Genomic DNA, 22006 nt, shown 5'->3' with positions numbered 1-22006 from the left:
AGGCGCCCCCTTCATTGTGGTTTTGATTTGCATTTCCTTAATCATCAGTGATGTTGAACATCTCTTCACATGCCTACTGGCCATCTGTATGTCTTCTTTTCTTCTTTTCTTTTTTGTTTTCTTTTGATTTGTTTTTGTCTTGTTTTGTTTTTCCCCATGCTCACCTGCAGCTTACTCACTGCTCTTATATGTCTTCTTCGGAAAAATATCTATTCAGATCTTCTGTCCATTTTTTAGTCAGTTGTTCGGTTTGGGTTGCTGTATTGATTCATTTTGATAGTATTCCTCTACATTGAAAGTTACTCAGTAGTTTTAATTTCCTGAGAAGTTAATAATTCTAATATTTTTGCCTATTAAGTGGTTAATTATTTCTAAGTCACTACTAAAGCATATTTAGAGAGCTAAGTAAAAATATAGCCAACTGAGAGAGGGCATGAAATGGTGCAACATTAAAATTTCAACACATGAAAAAAATGCTCACCATCACTGTCATTAGGGAAGTACAAATTAAAGCCATAAGGAAATACCACTAAACACCTGCTAGAATGACTAAAATCAGGAACACTGATAATACCAAGTGTTGATAAGGATGTGGAGAAACTGGAATTCATATACCATGGGAATGTGAAATGGTATAGCCACTTTGGAAGCAGCTTGACCATTTCTTTTTTTTTCTTTTTCTTCTTCTTTTTTTAGAGGGGTGGGGCAGAGAGGCAGAGGGGGAGGGAGAGAGAGAATCTTAAGCAGGGCTCAATCTCACAACCCGGAGGTCATAACCTGAGCCGATATCAAGAGTTGGACACTTATTTTTTTTAAAGATTTTATTTATTTATTTATTTATTTATTTATTTATTTATTTATTTATTTAATTTATTTGTCAGAATGAGAGAGAGAGAGCACGCAAGCAGGGGGAGCGGCAGGCAGAGGGAGAAGCAGGCTCCTCGCTGAGGAAGGAGCCAGATGCGGGACTCAATCCCAGAACCCTGGGATCATGACCTGAGCTGAAGGGAGATGCTTAACCGACTGAGCCACCCAGGTGTCTCAAAAGTTGAACACTGGGGCGCCTGGGTGGCTCAGTTGGTTAAGCGACTGCCTTCGGCTCAGGTCATGATCCTGGAGTCCCTGGATTGAGTCCCGCATCGGGCTCCCTGCTCGGCAGGGAGTCTGCTTCTCCTTCTGACCCTCCCCCCTCTCATGTGCTTGCTCTCTCTCATATTCTCTCACTCAAATAAATAAATAAAATCTTAAAAAAAAAAAAAAAAGTTGAACACTTAACTAAGCCACCCAGGCACCCCGCAGTTTGATCACTTCTTACAAACTTGAACATACACTACTATTTGACTCAGCAATCCCACTTTTAGGTATTTACCCAAGAGAAATGAAAATCTATGTTCCCACAAAAACTTTAATGTAAGTATTTATAGCAGCTTTATTCATAATTGTCCCAAGCTGGAAATGACTCAAATGTCCTCCAAAGGGTAACTGGATAAGTACTTTGTGGCATATCCATATGTGGGAGGCTGAATAATGGCATGCCTGAGGATACCCATGTCCTAAAACCTAGAACCTCTGAATGTTACCTCATACACAAAAAGAGACCTGCAGATAGGATTAAGTGTCTTGAGATGGGGGGATTCACGTGTGTCCTCACAAGAGAAAGGCAAAGGGAGATTCGACTCCAGATCGACACAAGAGGAAGCACTGCAACCCTAAAGCTGGAGACTGGAGTGATGTGGCCATAGGCCGAGCTTTGCTGGCAGCCACCTGGGCTGGAAGAGGCCAGGAAAGGCTTCTCCCCTGAAGCTTCCAAAGGCCCTGTCACCCCCTTGATTTAGGCCCAGTGATACTGATTTTAGGCTACTGGCCTCCAGAGCTATGAGAGAGTACATTGTTTCAAGCCACCAAGTCTGTGGTAATTTGTTATAGCAGCCGTAAGAAACTGATACCCCATGCAATGGAATACTACTTAGTGATAACAAGGAATGAACTATTAATATACACAACAACGTGAATAAGTTTCAAATGCATTATGCTCAGTGGAAGAAACCACTCAGAAGGCTATATGATGTCATTTATATAACGTTTTCAAAAAGGCAACACTATAGGGGCGCCTGGGTGGCTCAGTCGTTAAGCGTCTGCCTTCGGCTCAGGTCCTGACCCCAGGGTCCTGGGATCGAGCCCCGCATCAGGCTCCCTGCTCAGCAGGAAGCCTGCTTCTCCCTCTCCCACTCCCGCTGCTTGTGTTCCCTCTCTCGCTGTGTCTCTCACTGTCAAATAAATAAATAAAATCTTAAAAAAAAAAAAAGGCAACACTATAGGGACTGAGCAAAGCTCAGTAGTTGTCAGGGGTGGGGAAGGGTTGGTTGTAAAGGGGCAGCATAAAGGAGTTTTTTGGGATTATGGAACTGCTCTGAATCTTGACTGTGGTGGTGGTTATGTACTCTATTTGTCAAAACTCTTAGAACTGTACACTAAAGAGAGTAAATTTTACTGTGCGTGAATTCTAAAATAAAATTTAAAAAAGAATTCAAGCTTTAGCAGCTGGGGAAAATGTCAAAGTGCTAATTTTAAAGATCACATAACACAAGTCCCTGCCCTAAGAGGCACTGGTTTTCAGTTCAGACCTCAATCAGAAAATTTCTTTCCACTAAAGGAGACGTTAACCCTTTGGTAGCTGGCAGTCTGAGAACACAGAAGAGCAGAACTGAGATCATCTTCTTCAGGTGACTGACGAGAGAATGCAGGGAATTCATTCTAGAGGGAAGAGAAAGCTCCTCACCCAGAGAATAGAGGGAAGCAGCATTCCTAGGTAATAGAGGTCTGCATTTGTATGGCGTATTGGAGGGAACAAACTTCTTCAAGAGCTGTCCTTAAGGTGAATTTTAAATAACCACATAAAAGAAAGACTGAGTCTTTCTGCAAAAGGCCCAAGATATGAGAAAGTGACACCATACTGGTGATCTGAGTGGGTCAAGACAGAAGAGGCACAGTAGAACTGGGGCAGCCCTGGGGTGCCTGGCGGGCTCGGTCGGTTAAGCGTCTGCCTTCAGCCCAGGTCATGATGCCAGGGTCCTGGGATCGAGTCCCGCATCGGGCTCCCCGTGCTCTGCGGGGAGCCTGCTTCTCCCTCTGCCTCCGCTGCTCTCCCTGCTTGTGCTCTCTCTTTCTCTCTGTCTCTCTGACAAATAAGTAAAATCTTTAAAAAAATAAATGAATTTGAAGCTCCCTTTTAGGTATTGTTACCATACAGAGTTATTAACGAGAAGCAAGAAAATGTGGGAAGATGTTTACTAAAAATAATAATGTGAGTTTTGAAACATTGTAAATACTCCCTTATCTTGATGGCCTACTCTAGAGAGACCTAGCCAAGAATATACTGTACACCCAGGGACTCCTTTCAACCTCTGTATTTCTTAAGGCTGGAATTGTCTGCCATTTCCCTGCCTGACCTAGTCCTCATTTTTATATTTCTCTGCAGAAGATAAGAATTTTAACTGGCCCCAGTTTGAAAGACAAGGCTTGAAGGATTGTGGAAGCCAATTGACAATTGCATTATGTTTGAATTCGTCTCGTTGCAGGATGTGTTATCACTGTTCAGTTTTGTTTTGTTTTACGGTAAATGGGATTAATTCATTATATTTGACAGCAACTAGAAAGCTGGCCAATTATCTGTTAAGCAAGTCCTAGTTGGTGAAGAAAAAAATGTTGTTATCTTAAAATGTGGTGAACGAAGCCTGCTTGCTTGCTTTCAGATCTGTTCCTCATACTTTTGCTCTATAGGCCTATTTCCTACACCCTTGTATCAGTTAGAGTCTAGCTAAGTTTGGCCAGTGGGAGGCAGAATAATGATCCTCCAAAGATGGCCATTTCTTAATCCCCAGAGCCTGTGAAAATGTTAAAATGTGACATGGCAAAAGGGGCTTTGTAGATGTGATTAAGGTTATGGATCTGAGATGGGGAGATTGTCCTGGATTACCCAAGTGGACTCACTCTAATCATATGAGCCCTCAAAAAGAGAACCTTTTCTTACTGGGGATGGGAGAAATGAGTCAGAAGGGGAAGCCTGAGAGATTGAAGCATGAGAAAGACCTGATCTGCCATTGCTGGCTTCGAAGATAGAGGAAGAGGGCCACGACAAGGAACGTAGGCAGCCTCTAGAGGTTAAGAATCACCCCTGTTTGACACCCAGCAAGAAAACAGGGACATCAATCCTACACCTGCATGGAGTTGAATTTTGCCAACAATGTGAACGAGCATGGAAACAGATTCTTCTTCAGAACCTCCACAATCAACTGCAGCCCTGCGGACCCCTTGACTTCAGCCTTGTGAGACTAAAGAGAAGACCCAGCTGAGCCACACTTCCTTGGACTTCTGACCTACAGAACTGGGGCCCCTGGGTTCTGTAATATCAGTTCTTGATATTAGAGAACTAATGAAAAATGTCAACCTAATGAAAAATATCAAAACTAATGAAAAATATCAAAGAAGAACTAAATAAATGGAAATATTTCATGTTCGTGGATAGGAAAACTCAATATTGTCAAGAGGTCAATTCTTCCCAACTTGATCCACAGATTCAATGCAATTCCAATAAAAATCCCAGCAAGTTATTCATGGATATAGACAAGCTAATCGTAAAGTTTATATGCAGAGACAAAAGGCCCAGAATAGACAACACAATATTGGAAGAGAACAAAGATGAAGGACTGAAACTGCCCAACTTTGAGATTTATGATAAAGTTATAGTAATCAAGACAGTATGTTGGTAAAAGAATAGACAGGTGAATGGAACAGAAGAGAGAGCCCAGTAATAGGACCATGTAAATATAATCAATTGATCTTTGCCAAAGGAACAAAGATAGTCTTTTCAACAAATGATGCTAGAACAGCTAGACATATACATGCAAAATAAAAAAAAAAGATCCTAGACAGAGACCTTATATCCTTTACAAAAATTAACACAAAATGGATCAGACCTATATGTAAAATGCAAAGCTCTGAAATTCCTGCAAGATAATATAGGAGGAAACCTAGATGATCTTAGGTCATGATACTTTTTAGATACAACACCAAAGTCATGATCCATGAAGGAAATAACAGATAAGCTGGACTTCATTAAAATTAGAAACTTCTGGGGCGCCTGGGTGGCTCAGTCGTTAAGCGTCTGCCTTCGGCTCAGGTCATGATCCCAGGGTCCTGGGATCGAGCCCCGCGTCGGGCTCCCTGCTCCGTGGGAAGCCTGCTTCTCCCTCTCCCACTCCCCCTGCTTGTGTTCCCTCTCTCGCTGTGTCTCTCTCTCTGTCAAAAAAAAAAAAAAAAATCTTTAAAAAAAAAATTGAAAACTTCTGTTCAATGAAAGACACTGTCAAAAGAGTGAGAAAACAAGCCACAAACTAGGAGAAAATATTTTCAAAAGATACATGGACAAAGGACTGTTACTCGCAATATACGAAGAACTCTTAAAACTCAACAAGAAAACAAGCAATCCAATTTAAAAATGGGCAAAAGGTCTTAACAGACACCTCACCAAAGAAGATAGGCAGATGGTAACTAAGCACAAGAAAAGATGTTCAACATTGTATGTCATTAGAGAATTGGAAATTGAAATGAAATATGAATACATACCTATGACAATGGCCCAAATTCAAAACACTGACAACACTAAATGCTGGTGAGGATGTGGAGCAAAGGGAATTCCCATCCATTACTGGTAGGAATGCAAAATAATATAGACACTTTGGGAGACAGGTTGGCAGTTTCTTACAAAACTAAACATACTCTTTTACGATCCAACAATCGCACTCTTTGGTATTCACCCAAATGATTCGAACACATGTCTACACAAAAACCTGCACATGGGTGTTTATAGCAGTTTTATTCATAATTGCCCAAACTTGGAAGCCACCAAGACAATTGGATATTATTCAGCGTTGAAAAGAAATGAGTTGTCAAGCCATGAAGAGTGATGGAGGAAAATTGAATGCATATTACTAAGTGAAAGAAGACACTCTGAAAAGGCTACATAGTGTGTGATTCCAACTACATGACATTCTGGAGAAGACAAAACTATGGAGACGGTAAAATGATTAATGGTCACCAGGGATTAGGGGAGAGGGTGGGATAAATAGGCCAAGCACAGAGGATTTTTAGGGCAGTGAAACTATTTTGTATGATATCACAATGGTAGATACATGTCATCATACATTTGTCAAAACCCATAAAATGCACAACATCAAGAGTGAATGTAATGTAAACTAATATAATGTAAACTATAAACTTTGAGTGAAAATAATTTGTCAGTGTAGGTTCATCACTTGTAAAAAATGTACCACTGTGGTGAGGGTTTTTGAGAATGGGGGAGTTTGTGCATATGTGGGGGGGGCCGGAGGTTTATGGGAATTCTCTGTACTTTTGCTCAATTTTGTTGTGAACCTAAATAAAACTGCTCTAAAAAATAAAGTTTATTAATTTAAAAGATCCTCTATGCTATTTTAGTGAAGAGTCAGAGTAGGTGCTATCTTTGACAATTAGCTTTCTTGGCCAGTCTACCTGACACGCAGAGAAATTCATTCTGGAACCACACTGGTGTTTGACCTTATTTGACTGGATACCAGATCAAATGTCTTAAGTGGCATCTTTTTCATGCATTCTTGAGAAACGCATAAACTGAAAAATGATTTTTTTTGCCAACTCAAATAGATAATGTACCCAACACATACCCTTATCAATTTAACACAGGACGATTAATCCAACAATTCAACTTGTAATAATTTATTCTGAGAAAATAATCATTTAAAGAAATTCAACACAGGGCAACCCTCTTGGGTCCCCTCCCTCCTCGGGAGCTTTGTACTATCACTTTGCTATCGCTCAATAAACCTTGCTTTGCTGCCCACCACTCTGTCTGGTCTACTTCTTCATTCTTCGAAGCGGGGTGACCAAGAACGGCGGGCACCGACAGAGAGAAAATCCTGTAACACCCGTGCTTTAATAAAACTACCATTTTGCACCTAAATAAATAAATAATAAAGAAGTCCAACACAGCATTGTTTAGAATAGTAAAAATAAGATACAATTTAAATGCTTACCAGCAGGCAATCGGTTATAAAAAACAAAGTGCACATATACTATCTAATAATGAAAAATGTTGATATTTATTGACAGGGAAAGAGGCCCACAGCATTTATTGTAAGAAAATAGCAGGTTATAAAACCATATGCATATCTGTGTGTGTTCCCACACAGTACCCCTAGGTGGTAGGTTTTGGAGTGTATCAATTTATTGCTTTTCAGCTTCGAATTCATACTTCATTCCCCATTCTGCAAAAATGGAGATGGGCCCCTATATATTTTTCCTTTGCCGGCTGATACATATGTTAAACTTTACCGCTACAGGGAGCTTTCATTGTAGAAGGAAGGGTTTCCTCCCTCCGTCCAGTGTACTGCTTTGAAAGGTTCCTGTCTCCAGAAACTTCCCCCAACAGACATACCGAACCTCTCCAGTGGTTTTGCAATAGAATGCTTCCAGGGAGACAACTCCCTGTGATTAGCTCTCCCCTGAGAGCAGATTTTGAGCAAGTTTGGACCACACAGCACACAGTAACTTCCCTGTTGACCTGTGGTCACACCCTGCCCAACAAACCCTCTCCTCAGCTCTTGGTGGGGAGGGTCCTTGGACCCTCTATCTCAGACCTCGAGGTTGTGGTTGCCCCTCATAACTGCTCTTCTTATATTCTTTAGAGCTCTCTTTGTTTCCTACCAGCTGACTCCTCATTACTCCAATCCCCTGCCGTAGTTAGTAATTCTTTATATTAAACTTATCCTGCTCAAAAAACAAAACAAAACACAAAAAGCAAACCCTAGATAAAATTACCTATAACCGTACTCTTTCTGTGATAACTACCATTTACACCTTGATGTATATACTCTAAACCTTTTCTCTTGTATGAATGTGTATGCATGTATTACATGTGCATGTATATACATATAAAATACATATCTGTGTCCATATATAGTTTTTAAAACAAAAGGTAAAGCACATTATACAGGTTATTTTGTTATTTTCTGTGTCAGTATTGACAATGGCTCCACTGAGGTATATATATATACTTTAAATTGTTGAAATTTCCCCCTCGTCTGGGACATTTAGCCTCCTTTCCATCTTAAGTTATTATGAACAGTGCTGCAATGAACATCTTTGTGTCAGATATCTCTTGTTTATTCTACCAGATCCACTTTCTACTCTTCTCCATCCTTTTCTCAGCTCTGCTCTCCTTTAGGGATAACATTAACTGGTTCCTCTGCCCTCTGGTTTCCAGTGAGGTCCCGCCAACATGAGCTCCTGTAGGAGATTGGAGACAAGGACAAGAGTGAGGTCAGGGTATTAATTCCTTGCTCCCTACTGTGAGGTCTCCTAGAGCTGGCTGAAGGTCACTGTTCTCAAGGTGGCCAATCCTCTCTTCCCAGTTCTCAGAACCAGTCCTTCCCTTGTCCTTTTTCCTCTGAGCCTAGGGATGGTGACAGCTCTGTGCCTCTACAAGCCCTAGGTACCTGCACCATCCCCTGTGGTTTTCCTACAACTCCTCCATTTCTTTGTAAATGAACCCCACGTGAATTATCCTAGTTTGAGTGTGCCAGTTGTTCTCTTACTAATACAACCTTTAAACCTAAATCTTTGTGTATATCTTTAATTATATTCTTCAAGTAAATTTCTAGATGGAGAATTTGCTAGGACATTGAGTGTACCTGTTTGTTTTTTGTTTTTTTTTTAAGATTTTATTTATTTATTTGAGACAGAGAGAATGAGAGACAGAGAGCATGAGAGGGAGGAGGGTCAGAGGGAGAAGCAGACTCCCCGCCGAGCAGGGAGCCCGATGCGGGACTCGATCCCGGGACTCCAGGATCATGACCTGAGCCGAAGGCAGTCGCCCAACCAACTGAGCCACCCAGGCGCCCCTGGTTTTTGTTTTTTTTTTTTCTGCAAAAAACTTTATTGTTTCCATTTGGTGCATGGCTTGGGAGAGGGCTCCAGGTGGTTAAAAAGCTGCCTCGTGGCTGCAGGGAGAGACTCAGGCGGAAGCCCTGGCGCCAGGGTTTGCCAGAGGGGCCCCTCAAAGGCTGCTGGGCTTTAGGGTTGTGCTTGAGGGTGAATCTTCGGATGAGATCCTCACCCAGCCCAGCCTGGGGGCAGCTAGGCTGAGGAGGTGAATCAGGTGGTCCCCATCTTCTTGATGTGCTTCACCGCCTCATCTAGGAAGTGGTTCTCCAGGAAGTCGCAGAGATGGAGGTCTGCGAGGGCAGAACCCAGGGCATGCAGATCCAGAAGGGCCTGGTTCCGGTTCTTCTCCAGAACCAGGGTGGCTTCTATGGCATCCAGGGCTTTACCCCACTCATCTTGGGAAGGTTTCTGGACAAGGACGAGGCTGCTGCACTGGTTTGGCATCTTCAAGAGATGTTCAGCACCCTCAAGCTTCTCCTCAGCCAGCTCGAGGAAGAAGGAGCCCACGTCTTCCAGAGCCACATCTTCACCATCAAAACAGGAGACCAGAGAGAGGTAGGTGTAGGAGGCCCGCAGATGCATGTTGACCAGGTGGTTGACGGCGGCCTCCACCTGGGTGGAATCATTCTGATGAATCTGGGAGCTCAGGGCTGATCCATAATAAGGAGCTAAGCTCAAAATAGGGTGTTGGCTGGTCCCAGAGGCAGAGGTTGGCCGAGAAGATGGCTCCCAAGGTTGTGACTGGAGGAAAAGTCGGAGGTTGGTCAGAGGTTGGTAGAGGAGGCATCCCTGGGTTGTTCCATCCAAACACTGTTGAAGCAAAAGACAGATCCATGGAACCTCCCGGCACACTGCCTGAGTAAACCTGTTTTTAAAATGTGTGAAACATGTTTTAGTGTTCAGTTTAGATGGAAGGTTTCTAATCTTGGTGATACAGGGGATCACCTTCTAAAAAATATGTTATCTTAACTCTGGGTCCAACCAGATGAGAATATATATAAAGATTTAATAAGGATAAAGAAGTTGGTAAGGAATACAGCCCACCATTTAACCTGGTCCCTGAGAAGTTCTAGAGACCCCAAATCTTCCTGAGCTTTTTAATAAGCCCATTTTGTGAAGGAGTATTACTAGGATCCAGCTAGAAAGTGAACTAAAGAAAGAAATCCAATCAGTTGATATTGGTTTATTGAGTAGAATAAATAAGACTTCCACATGTCAATTGTTATCTGGGCTTCTGTGAGCTCATTCATCAAATTTCCAACACGGGTGACCAAAATTTGTCTTCATGTTTCAATGTGAGGCCCAATTCTCATGATGATGATTTCTTATACCTGAGCATTTCTAAGATAATTTAAAACACGTGTGGCAGATATGACTGTTACATAAACTCAGGAAGCACAAGAAATGTTGCACCTTTTCCAGGGTGAACCATATGAAACTGATGTTTCATAAGTTAAAAATTGTCAAATATCAGCAATTTCATATGCTTTACCGTAGTACTTTTCTCTAAATCCATTTAATTCTATTTTGCACCTTCATCTTGCCATATCGGCTAGAAAGATAACCTTAGCTCTTTGTAGGACTCCTCTACACCTACTCTTCATCTACCCCTGTCCTCTCTCCAACCTCCTCCCCTGCTTGAGAATATGTCAGAGTTTCTGGGTGAATAGGGAGTTGAGGGGGGAGGAGGAGAGCATCTGTTCAAGTCAATGCTGTGTCTTCCATGTTCTCTGTCTGCCTCTGTTCTTCCTAGGCTATTCTGGGAGCATGGGAATCGAGAAGCTGCCTAAGAATCTGTCTGCCGAGGCAAACCGGTCAGCAGTTTCTTCTCTGAGGTCTTATTGTTCCCATAGTTGCACAGCTGTGAGTGCAAAGGGGTTTCCAGATGATCACACTGAGGCTTACCACAAAGGAAATGGATCACTGTCCCCAGTACCTGGAACATCATAGGTACTCAGTAAATATTTTTTTTTAAATATTTTATTTATTTATTTTGACAGAGAGAGACACAGCGAGAGAGGGAACACAAGCAGGGGGAGTGGGAGAGGGAGAAGCAGGCTTCCCGCGGAGCAGGGAGCCCGATGCGGGGCTCGATCCCGGGACCCTAGGATCATGACCTGAGCCAAAGGCAGACGCTTAACGACTGAGCCACCCAGGCGCCCCGGTACTCAGTAAATATTGAATGAAGGAATAAATAAATGATCTGAAGTTGTCAGACTAAGCAGAGTGAGCAGAAAAATAGCAATAGCAAACACTTACAGGATTCTTAATGTGACAGGCATTGTTCTAATCGCTTTACATAAATTAACTGTTCTTGCAATGGCCCCAAGACTAAGGTAACTAAGCAGAACTAAAGGACCTGCTCAAGTTTGTGGCCCACCTCTGTAGTGTGACTCAAAAGCCTATCTGCTTAAGTTCTAGTCCATACTGCAGCCCATTCTAACTTTGGAGAGAAGGAGGTAGGCCTTCGATGTCCTTGGGTGTTTCATTTGCTTCAACACAGATTTTGCTAGGGACATTTCTCTCTGATACTTAAGATCACTAACAAATCCCAGGCAACATCCGGCTGGCAGCAGCCCCCTGGCATTCCCATCTGGCCCGCTCCGCAGGACTGGTCATGTGAAAGCGTCAGCTAACAGCAACAACTGCTGCGTGATGAATGGCTAGAAGTAGGGCAGCTAGAAGCGTGACGGGGACGAGGAATGCAATCAGGAAATGCTGACCTGGAACTTGGAGTGGGGTAAGTCGCGCCGTGATGGATGGAGGGCAGCAACTGCACGCACAGCTTGCTGGCACACATCGTCCAAGAAGCGCTGCTTAATTTGAATCGAAACAGGCAGCTTGAGAGGCAAGCAGTGACCAAAGCCACAAATCAAAATACAAACCTCTCATTAATCTTTCCAACCACACTCACACTTTTGGGTAGTATTGTTGTTCAGCATCATTCTTCAGTATGATAAAAACAACAACAACAACAAAAACCATGATGCAGGGCGATGCACCCAGGGCCATGCCCTATGAGACTTCTGAGGCAGGAACAGGCAGAAGAGCCTTCGAGCTGAGAGCTAAAGGGCACGTCTGAGCCAATCTCCAAACAAAGGCTTCTGTTTAATTTTTGGCATGGCAGTTCTAGAATGTACTGAGGTGCTTGTGCACAAGAGCAAAGCATGGTCGGTTCCCTTTTTTTCACGCATCAGTCAAGGGCTCCCTCTGTTATTTTTTCCCTTCCCCATTGTGGTCCTACCTCTTGCATCTCAGCCCAGGTCAGAGATCTGGGTGCCCCGGGTAGTGGGAGACTCCACCCAGCAGGAACATGATCACCCTGAGCAGTCAGTGTAATGTTGGGTCCATGCTGTGTGGGCTCCATGTTGTTCTGGAGACTTGCACCACTTATAAGGAGAAGACACTTCATGTGTCTGTGACTTTTCATTAAGTCCTCAAATGAGACTTAAAATGGGTGTTTAAAAATTAACCCCCTTTCGGGGTGCCTGGGTGGCTCAGTTAAGCATCTGCCTTCAGCTCAGGTCATGATCCCGGGGTCTTGGGATCGAGCTCTGCATCGGGCTCCCTGCTCAGCAGCAAGTCTGCTTTTCCCTCTGCCTGCCACTCCTCCATGCTCGTGCTCTCGCTCTCTCTCTTTCAAATAAATAAAATCTTAAAAAAAAAACAAACCCTTTCAGATACATGGTTTGCAAATATTTTCTCCCATTCTGTAGGTTGCCTTTTTAGTCTATTGACTGCCTCCTTTGCTGTGCTGAAGCTTTTCAGTTTGATGTAGTCCCACTTATCTATTTCTGCTTTTGTTGCCTATGCTTTTGGTATGATATCCAAGAAGTCATTACCAAGACCAACATCAAGGAGCTTTTCCCCTTTGCTTTTTTCTGGAAGTTTTCTAGAAGTTTTCAAGTCTTAAATTTAAGTCTTTAACCCCCCCTTTTTGGGGGTAGAGTCTGTGGGGGTGGGGAAGAGGGGCAGAGGGAAAAGGGAGAATCTCAAGCAGAATCCACGCCCAGTGTGGAGCCCAACATGGAGCTTGATCGCGTGACCCTGAGATCATGACCTGAGCCAAAATCAAGAGTTGGACGCTTAACTGACCGAGACACCCAGGCGCCCCAAGTCTTTAACCCATTTTGAGTTGATTTTGTGTATGCTGTAAAGTAGGGATCCGATTTCATTTTTTTGCATATGGATGTCCAATTTTCTCAGAACCATTTATTGAAAAGGTTGTCTTTTCTCTCTTGTGTATTCTCAGCATTGTTGTCAAAGATTATCTGATCATATGTGTGTGGGTTTGTTTTTGGGCTTTCTATTCCACTCCATTAGTCTATATGTCTGTCTTTATGCTAGTACTATACTGTTTTAATTACTGTAGCCTTGTAATATGTTTTGAAATCAGGAAGGGTTTTTTTTTTTTTAAATTTTTATTTATTTATTTGAGAGACAGAGAGAGAGACCACGCACAAGCAGGGGGAGGAGCAGAGAGAGAGGGATAAGCAGGCTTCCTGCTCAGCAGGGAGCCTGACGAGGGGCTCCATCCCAGGACCCTTGAGATCATGATCTGAGCTGAAGATAGCTGCTTAATTGACTGAGCCACCCAGGCACCCTGAAATCAGGAAGTATTAATAACTTCATCTTTGTTCTTCTTTCTCAAGATTGCTTTGGCTATTTGGGGTCTTTTGTGGTTCCCTATGAATTTTAGGATTATTTTCTCTATTTCAGTAAAAAATGTCATTGAATTTTGATTGGGATAGCATTGACTCTGTAGATCTCTTAGGGTAGTACAAACTTTTTTTTTTTTTTAGTACAAACGTGTTTAAAATATTAAGGCTTCTGACCATAGAACTCAAAAGTAAAAAAACATGAATAAACTACATTAAAAATGGACAAAGACCTTAAACAGACATTTCTCCAAAGAAGATATCCAAATGGCCAACAGGTATATAAAGAGGTGCCCAGGGCTCCTGGCTGGCTCTGTGGGTAAAGTATGCAACTCTTGATCTCAGGGTCATGAGTTCAAACCCCAAGTTGGGTGTAGAGCTTACTTAAAGAAAAAAAAAAGATGCTTAACATCAGTAATTATTAGGGAAGTGCAAATCAAAACTAAAAGGAGATACCACTTCACATCCATCAATAGCTATAATAAAATAGATGTCTGTCTTTTTCTCTTAGAGTTGTAGGGATTCTTTACCTATTCCGGATACCAGTACTTCGTTGGATATATGTATTGCAAATTTTTCTCCCAGTTCTACCCTGCATTTCATTCTTTTAATGGTGTTTTTTTGACTAAGAGAAGGTCTTAATTTTAATTAAGTATAATTTTTATTCTTTTGTTTTGTACTTTTTTCTTATATTTTATACCTCAAGTTTATGAAGATATTCTCCTACGTTTTCCTCTAAAAGCATTATTTTACTTTTCATATTTAGGGCTACAATCCATTTCAAATTAATTTTTGTGTGTCTAATGTGAAAGAGGCATCACATTCTCCTTGTCCAATTGATCCACTACTATTTACTGAAAGGACAGAATGCACAAAATTTAAACTATGGATATTATGTGAGGAATGGAAGGCAGCAATGTTCCTACACGAGAGAATGGAAGGCAGTGCTACAAGGAATAATATATTTAGGAATGAGTAAATAGGTCTGTTTGAGGTGGATATCGAACTTTAACATCCATAGTATTACCTATTAAAAATACTGATTCCCAGATATGCAACCCCCCCCCACCTCCATTCAGATCAGGTCTGATGTGGATCACAAGTAATTTGTGGACTACACTTTGAGAAATGCTGGTAAAAGCATGCAGGTGCTGTATGTCTGTCTTTTTCAGATCATGCTGATATAATTTAAAAACCTTGTGGAGTTCCTGAGTGTCAATTTATAATCCATTCCATCATATAGACGTCAGACTCACAATTCTCTTTGGAATAAGCTTTCCTCTGTCTTGGACTCCCTGTAAAACTGCTGTGGGATAATGGCCTTAGATTCTTCTTAGAAGCCCCGTTGCTGAAACAGAGAAAGTCTGCAAGAATACTCTTAAAATCCTTAGAAGCCTTTCTGTCTGTCTGCAGGATCTATGAGGCACTGCCCTAAGTCTTCCTGACTTCTAAATAAAGGATCTTACAGCTCTATCCTAGATTTGGTCTCTGCTCTGGAGCCCTTGAGAATTGTTTGCCACTCACAGTACCCTCCTACAGCTTGATGAGACCAGGTTAGCTACAGGATTTATGAGAAGAAACCAGGAAAGAGTTGACAGATCATTCAAACCAGAAGCTGTTGTGTAAGGCTTCAGCTGCTGATTTGAACTCCTTTTATTTTTTTATTTTTATTTTTTTTAAAGATTTTATTTATTTATTTTGACAGAGAGAGACACACAGCGAGAGAGGGAACACAAGCAGGGGGAGTGGGAGAGGGAGAAGCAGGCTTCCTGCCGAGCAGGGAGCCCGATGTAGGACTCGATCCCAGGACCCTGGGATCATGACCTGAGCTGAAGGCAGACGCTTAACAACTGAGCCACCCAGGCGCCCCTTGAACTCCTTTTAATCAAAACTTTCTTTTCTTTTTTTTTAAAGATATTATTTATTTACTTAAGAGAGAGAAAGTGAGTGAGAGAGAGAGAGAGCGTGCACATGAGTGGGGAGAGGGGCAGAGGGAGAAGCAGACTCCCCCCTGAGCAGAGAGCCTGATGCAGGACTTGATCCCAGGACCCTGGGATCATGACCTGAGCCGAAGGCAGACGCTTAACCCACTGAGCCACCCAAGTACCCAAAACGTTTTTTTTTTCTTTCAGAGATATCCATGATTTCTCTTTTCCCAATATTAAATAACTTTTGACAAAAGTATTTATAGAACTTCTTAGTGGGGTATTCTTAATGCTTGGATCTGGGCTTTTTACTAATCTTGACATTGTATCCTCTACTGTCAGGCTAGGAGCTGAAAGGAGTTTGGTGTTGTTGACCCTCCTACTCCTGTCATCTTGGTTTTTTTCAATTTCCCACACCAGCGGGAATTCAGATCTCCCATAACAGTCCCAATGCACTCAAAGTGAGGAAATAAAGTAATAAAATAATGAATTTTAAAGTCAAAGAAGGAAAAATATGGTTTAAAAAAATCCTATTCTGTGGCTTGTAGCTGACAGTCGGAATCTCCTTTCTGGGTAATATCATAGCAAGTGGACTCTGATAAACCCTTGCATGAGTTTCTAAGCATGATGAATATTTCTTGGTCATTGTTTAAATTCAGTTTGTCGTTCCTGCAAATTCTGCTCTTCTTTATTGTTGTCATTGGAATATTAGAACTGATTCATAAGAACATAACACAAAACTAATGATCTATTTACCCCATTATTTGGTGGAGAATAGCACCAATGGAGGTTTTGTGGGAGGGTATTGTTTTACCTTAGTTATTGCTGACCTGAATGAAATCCATCTTATTTATTTATTTATTTATTTATTTATTTATTTATTTGAGAGAGAGAGAGAGAATGAGAGAGAGCACATGACAGGGGTTAAGGTCAGAGGGAGAAGCAGACTCCCTGCCGAGCAGGGAGCCAGATGTGGGACTCGATCCAGGGACTCCAGGATCATGACCTGAGCCGAAGGCAGTCGCTTAACGAACTGAGCCACCCAGGCGCCCTGAAATCCATCTTAATCTTGAGTTCTACTCTGTGATTGGTGCTATAAGCCAAGTCCATCTGCAAACAGATCTTTTGACAATCACTGATGTCATTACCCAGACACAATAGAAAATGAGACCGATGTGCAATCCTTAGAAGACCAGGGTCCCTTGTCAACAAACCCTCATTGAGTAGTGATTTTTGATGAGATGCTAAAGAACACTGAGCTTTTTCTAGGTTTTGAAAGTCAGAGCTCACAATCATTTTACATGCAAAAAAATAAATTACTCACTGGATTAAATGTACAAGTATAATTTTTGGTCACTTAAGGAAATGAATGCTTTGTGAACATGACAAATCATAAACTAAAACAAAAATAAGTTTAAATAACAGCATTGTAAATGAACATGAAATGCTGGGTTTGGATGAGATGATTTCTATGGTTTCTTCCATATCTAACATAAATTTTCCCTAGTGCTGAAAAAATTGGATTTATGAGAATTCACCAAAAAAGATAACATCCATGCCCTAGAAAACATGGGAAAATATGAGTGAAGATCATAACTGAGCTGAAGCATGTGACTTCCAAGGCTTTCTCTTCAACTTGCCAAGAAAGCATATCTCTGTCCTCAAAGGCATGTAAGCCACTGAAGATAATTGTGAGAAGTGAGCGAAAGAAGGGGCAAGCCTATGTTACCATCAAACATTTCTCCCTAGGATGCAAAATAAGTTGGGGTGTCATTAAAGATATATTTTGGGGGCACCTGGGTGACTCAGTTAAGTGTCCAACTCTTGATCTCAGCTCAGGTCTTGATCTCAGGGCCATGAGTTCAAGCCCCACATTTGGCTCCATGCTGGGTACAGAGTCTATTTAAAAAAAAAAAAAGATCTATTTTGGGAGGGTAGTGATGGATTTAGCCTGATATAAACAAGATCCACCCTAAAGCAATTTTACTGAATGCCTACAATGTCTCAAGCAAGTTATTTGGGTAACCAACTGCCCCAGTTTGTCTAGGACTGCAGAGTTTTCTGGAATGGGAGACTTTGATAAAGTTGAGAAAACCTCAGGCTATTTTGTGCAAGCTGGTTACAGTAGTTGTAAGAGAACTAAGCAGAGGCCAGATACCCTTGGTACAGATCCATCACACAGTCAGTAGAGTATATCCCTCCTCTTGTTCAGTGGCTTGAGAAAACACAAAATGGCCTGATGGAAACCTCAATTTTCAGTTCAAACTGAACCATGTTATGTCTCCTGGGAGAAACCTTCCCCCTTTGGGAACTAAGACCTCTAAACCTGACGAGAGCAGAAGCAAAACTGTAAGTAGATGATGAGGTCTAATAACAAGAAAGGCTACTCTCCTGTCTTCCCCTTGGTTTCTGCACCTATATAATCTGTGGGGTAAAAAAAAAAAAAAAGGGAGCCATACATCTTGGCAGCTGATTTGGAGCATATACTGCACTTTGTAGAAGAGCACCCTCATGTTGCAAGGCACTGTCTTTGTCTCTCATTTGTCACCAAAACAGGGTCTTTGACAGCCATTCCAATGATTCTATAATGTTAGCCACTTCTAGCAAATCCCTTGGGTCTTAGCCCATTGCCTCACTCTTTTTGCTGTGAAATGAGTTCTTTTGTCAGTACAATATTGTGTGGGATTCTGTGACAGTGAATAGGCATTCAGTAAATACACAGATGGTGGTGATGGCAGAAGCATTGCCTGCAGGGGAGGTAAATCCCCATCTAGAATGAGTGTCTATTCCAGTGAGGCCCTATCACTGCTCCCTTCATGATGGAAGGTGTTTAATAAAAATCAACCTGCTATCTGACGGCTGCTGTTCCATCCATGGTGTGGTGCTGTGTACCAGGGTTCAGTGTAGTTTTCTGCTGGGTGGTAGGCTGGGCACTTAGCAGTGGTGGTAGCTAGATTAGTCTTGGTGAGAAGTCCACATGCTTGAACCCTTGCATAACCTCCATCCCTGCTTACTATGGCTGTTTTATTCACGAGCTCATTTAATAAATTGCAGGGTGACCAAGGGAAGAGGTTGGCATACCCATACTGGCTCTTCTTGCTCCCCTGATTATAGAGAATGGCAATCTTATACCCTAGATGAGCATTCACATGGAAAAGAAATGTCCTTACATTCTATGTCGATTATTAAGTGGACATATCCACATGCTTCTTTCCCAAAACTCCTTGTTATCAGTTCTTCAATCTTGCACCTTCTAGGTCACTAACCTCCAGCCCATGAATCTGTGTAGACCTAAATATATAAGCATCTCTCCTTTCAGGCAAAGTGCACACCAAATGGATGGCTTGACTTTCTGCCCACTGGGAAGATTTATCCTCCCTATTATCCTTCAGGGCCACCCTTGAATGGGATTATGATTCTGCAGCAGTTGACTTTCAGCTGGTGCCCACATATTGTGTAGTTGCATCTCTAAACCAGGCTCAAATTTTTGCTTCCTTGATCAAGTGGAATTTCGTATGAGACCATAGGTGTGAGTGAAGAAGTGGCTCCGGTGTAGATAGCATGTTTGTGTAACTCATTTGTGCTTTCAGAAACTGCTCAAGCTAGATCTTACATAAGCCATATCTTTTTGATGATGAACATCCTTTCCTACACCCAAAATGGGTTGATGGGTTGGATTACATCATTTATAATGGGCAGCTCAGGTCACCTGGTCACTTGGTGTAGTTTCATGGTCGGGTACTTGAACTCGATTAGGGCACAGTAGCATTCAGTATATCCCAAAACCTAGATGTCTGCACTCTGATTCTTCTACTGAGACTTGCCGGACGCCATATACAGTTTTCTCATCTCCTGTGGATACCTCCAGCATTATTGAATCTGCTGAGTCATAAGTTTCAAATTATGATAGGACACAAAAGCCCTGGACAGAGTTCTTTCTTGTTCTGGGCCCCACTCGAAGTTAGCAAACTAAATCACTCAGTAAATTAGTTAGAGTAGCAGACCCAAATGTGCTATCTATTGCCCTCAGAGTCCAAAGATACCCACGATGGTTACTTTTGGGTTTCAACTTGACTAAGCCACAGTATCCAAATATTTGGTCAAGTATTATTCTAGATGATTCTATGAAAATAGTTTTTAGATGGAATTAACATACAAATCAGGAGATTTAGGGTAAAGCTGATTATCCTTCCTAATGTGATGAGCCTCACCTAATCAGTTGAAGGTCTTACTAGAGAAAGCCTGACCTCCCTGGAAGAAAAGAAATTCTGCCAGTAGACTGCCTTGGGACTTGAACTGCAACATTGGCTCTTCTCTGAGTCTCCATCCTGCCTGCCCACCTGTAAGATTTTGGACTTGCCAGTTTCCAGAATCACATCAGTTAAGGAATCACCAATTCCTTAAAATAAATCTCTCTCTCTTTCTCTCTCAATATATATTATAACCTATTGGTTCTATTTCTCTGGAGAATGTGGACTAATACAGTTGCCTTTTCCTTAGTGGTAGGGGTTGCAAAAATGCACCAACTTGGCCCTCACTTGGGAACACAGATTATAATATAAGACAAGGGAGGAACTGCAAAGTGAGAGAATAAAGGGACAAGGCTGGAACCCTGAGGGACACCAACACAAAAGTGACAGAGAAGAGAAACTCAAGAGGAGACTGAGAAGGAGCTTCAGGCTACAGAGAAGGAGAAGAGAAGACAGAAGAGCCATGGAGTTATGGTCCCTCTAGTCAAGGAAAGAGAAGCATTTCCAGAAGTAATCAGTGGTGTCAAGTGACAAAGAGGGGTTAGCAGTGGAGAGATCATTGATGACAAGTGTTTCAGAATCCAGCTGTGGTTGCAGGAGGAGTTTACGGTAGTACGAGGAATAAGTGAATGGGTAGTGAGAATACAGTCAAGTAAGTTGCCTCTTAATCAAGTAATCAACCAACCAATCAAAAACCTGGCTTTACAAGGGATGGGGTAGATGGGGTGGTCTAGAGTTTGAAGGACCTCCTCTTCTCACTCCATTTGAGTGAAGAGAGCCCTGAATGCATGAATGGCTGACAGAGAGGGAAAGAGTGAAGATACAGACAGAAAGGGTATTGCTGATTAAGTGAGGTCCCTGAGGAGGCTAGGAGGGCTGACATTCAGAGTTCTGTGTTATGAGAGTACATATCCAGAGGAATTATTCTACAGCCGTCACAGAATGATGATTTGTAATGGAGTTTACAATATGTTTTCTTTGTCTCATAAATACAAAATTTCCAAAACAAGGGTACCTGAGTGGCTCAGTCAGTTAAGCGTCTGCCTTTGGCTCAGGTCATGATCCCGGGGTCCTGGGATTGAGTCCCGCATTGTGCTTCCTGCTCAGTGAGGAGTCTGCTTCCCCCTTTCCCTCTGCCTCTCCCCCCTGAGCACTGGACACTTGGACACTTAACTGACTGTGCCACCCAGGTGCCCCTGGAGGACACAATTTTTTAGATGCATATTTTATATTTAAAAATCTAATGTGATGCTGATTTGGTTTGATTTGATCTGCCCTCCCCAGGTCACACTCTTAAGAATTATTTGGGCAGTAGTGGTGATGGTTTATGCTGAAATATCCATGTTCTCTTGCCTGACTCCTTAGGCCATGGTTCATCCCTGCAGCATGGCTGGTTAGGATGAAGCTTGTAGGCAATAGTGTGAAAGAGAGTTTTATTTTGTTTTGTTTTTATGTGACACTAAGCAGCCTGCATGTTGACCACATTTTTTTCTTTAGGCCTTATTGGATAGCTAATACTAATGAACAGATCTAACCTACTAAACAAATGACACCTGTCCTGTGAAGACTCAAGAATGAAGAACTAATCTTCTTCGACCCTGAGCATTATTTAGGTCTCTGATTAATAAAAGTGTAGCATCCACTATTAAAGAGTGCCATGAAAATGTTAAGAGAGGACCCCCAAACTGAGGCAAGAACTGGAAAGTAAGACCATGTAGTAACTGGATTAGAGAAAGGAGAACATCGTGAGAGTGATTTTCCTAAACTCCTCAAGTACTTATAAAGAAATGAGACCATCACAGAAGGTACAAGAAAAGGTTTAAAACCACACTGATTTTTGTCCTTACATTTTTCTGTTTTCTACAAATTTTCTGTAACAACCATATGTTTCTTTTGGATTTTTTTCTTCAGCATTTTATTGAGGAAAAATTGCAAACACACAGAAAAGTTGAAAAACAGTGTAGCGTACACCTGCATGCCTACCTCTTAGACTCAACAGTTGTTGACATTTTCTCATATTTCCTTCATCCATATATAGTTTTGGGGAATCATTTGCAAGTATGTTATAGACATCATGATTTTTCACCTAAATACTTCAACAGGTGTTTCTGGAAAGGGATCAGACATAGTGACTTATTGCAACCACATATATTGTTACACACGAGAAAATTAACAA

General features: G+C 41.9%; 1 pseudogene; it reads right to left on the bottom strand.

The window, feature by feature from the left end:
- Positions 1–9115: 9115 nt before the first annotated feature.
- LOC102728517 (ferritin light chain pseudogene) lies at positions 9116–10156 on the bottom strand (annotated as a pseudogene).
- Positions 10157–22006: the final 11850 nt, after the last annotated feature.

This window comes from Leptonychotes weddellii, chromosome 9, assembly GCF_054177405.1.
Source record: "Leptonychotes weddellii isolate Sample4059 chromosome 9, ASM5417740v2, whole genome shotgun sequence".
NCBI lineage: Eukaryota > Metazoa > Chordata > Mammalia > Carnivora > Phocidae > Leptonychotes > Leptonychotes weddellii.
This window is presented reverse-complemented; position numbering and strand designations above follow the sequence as displayed.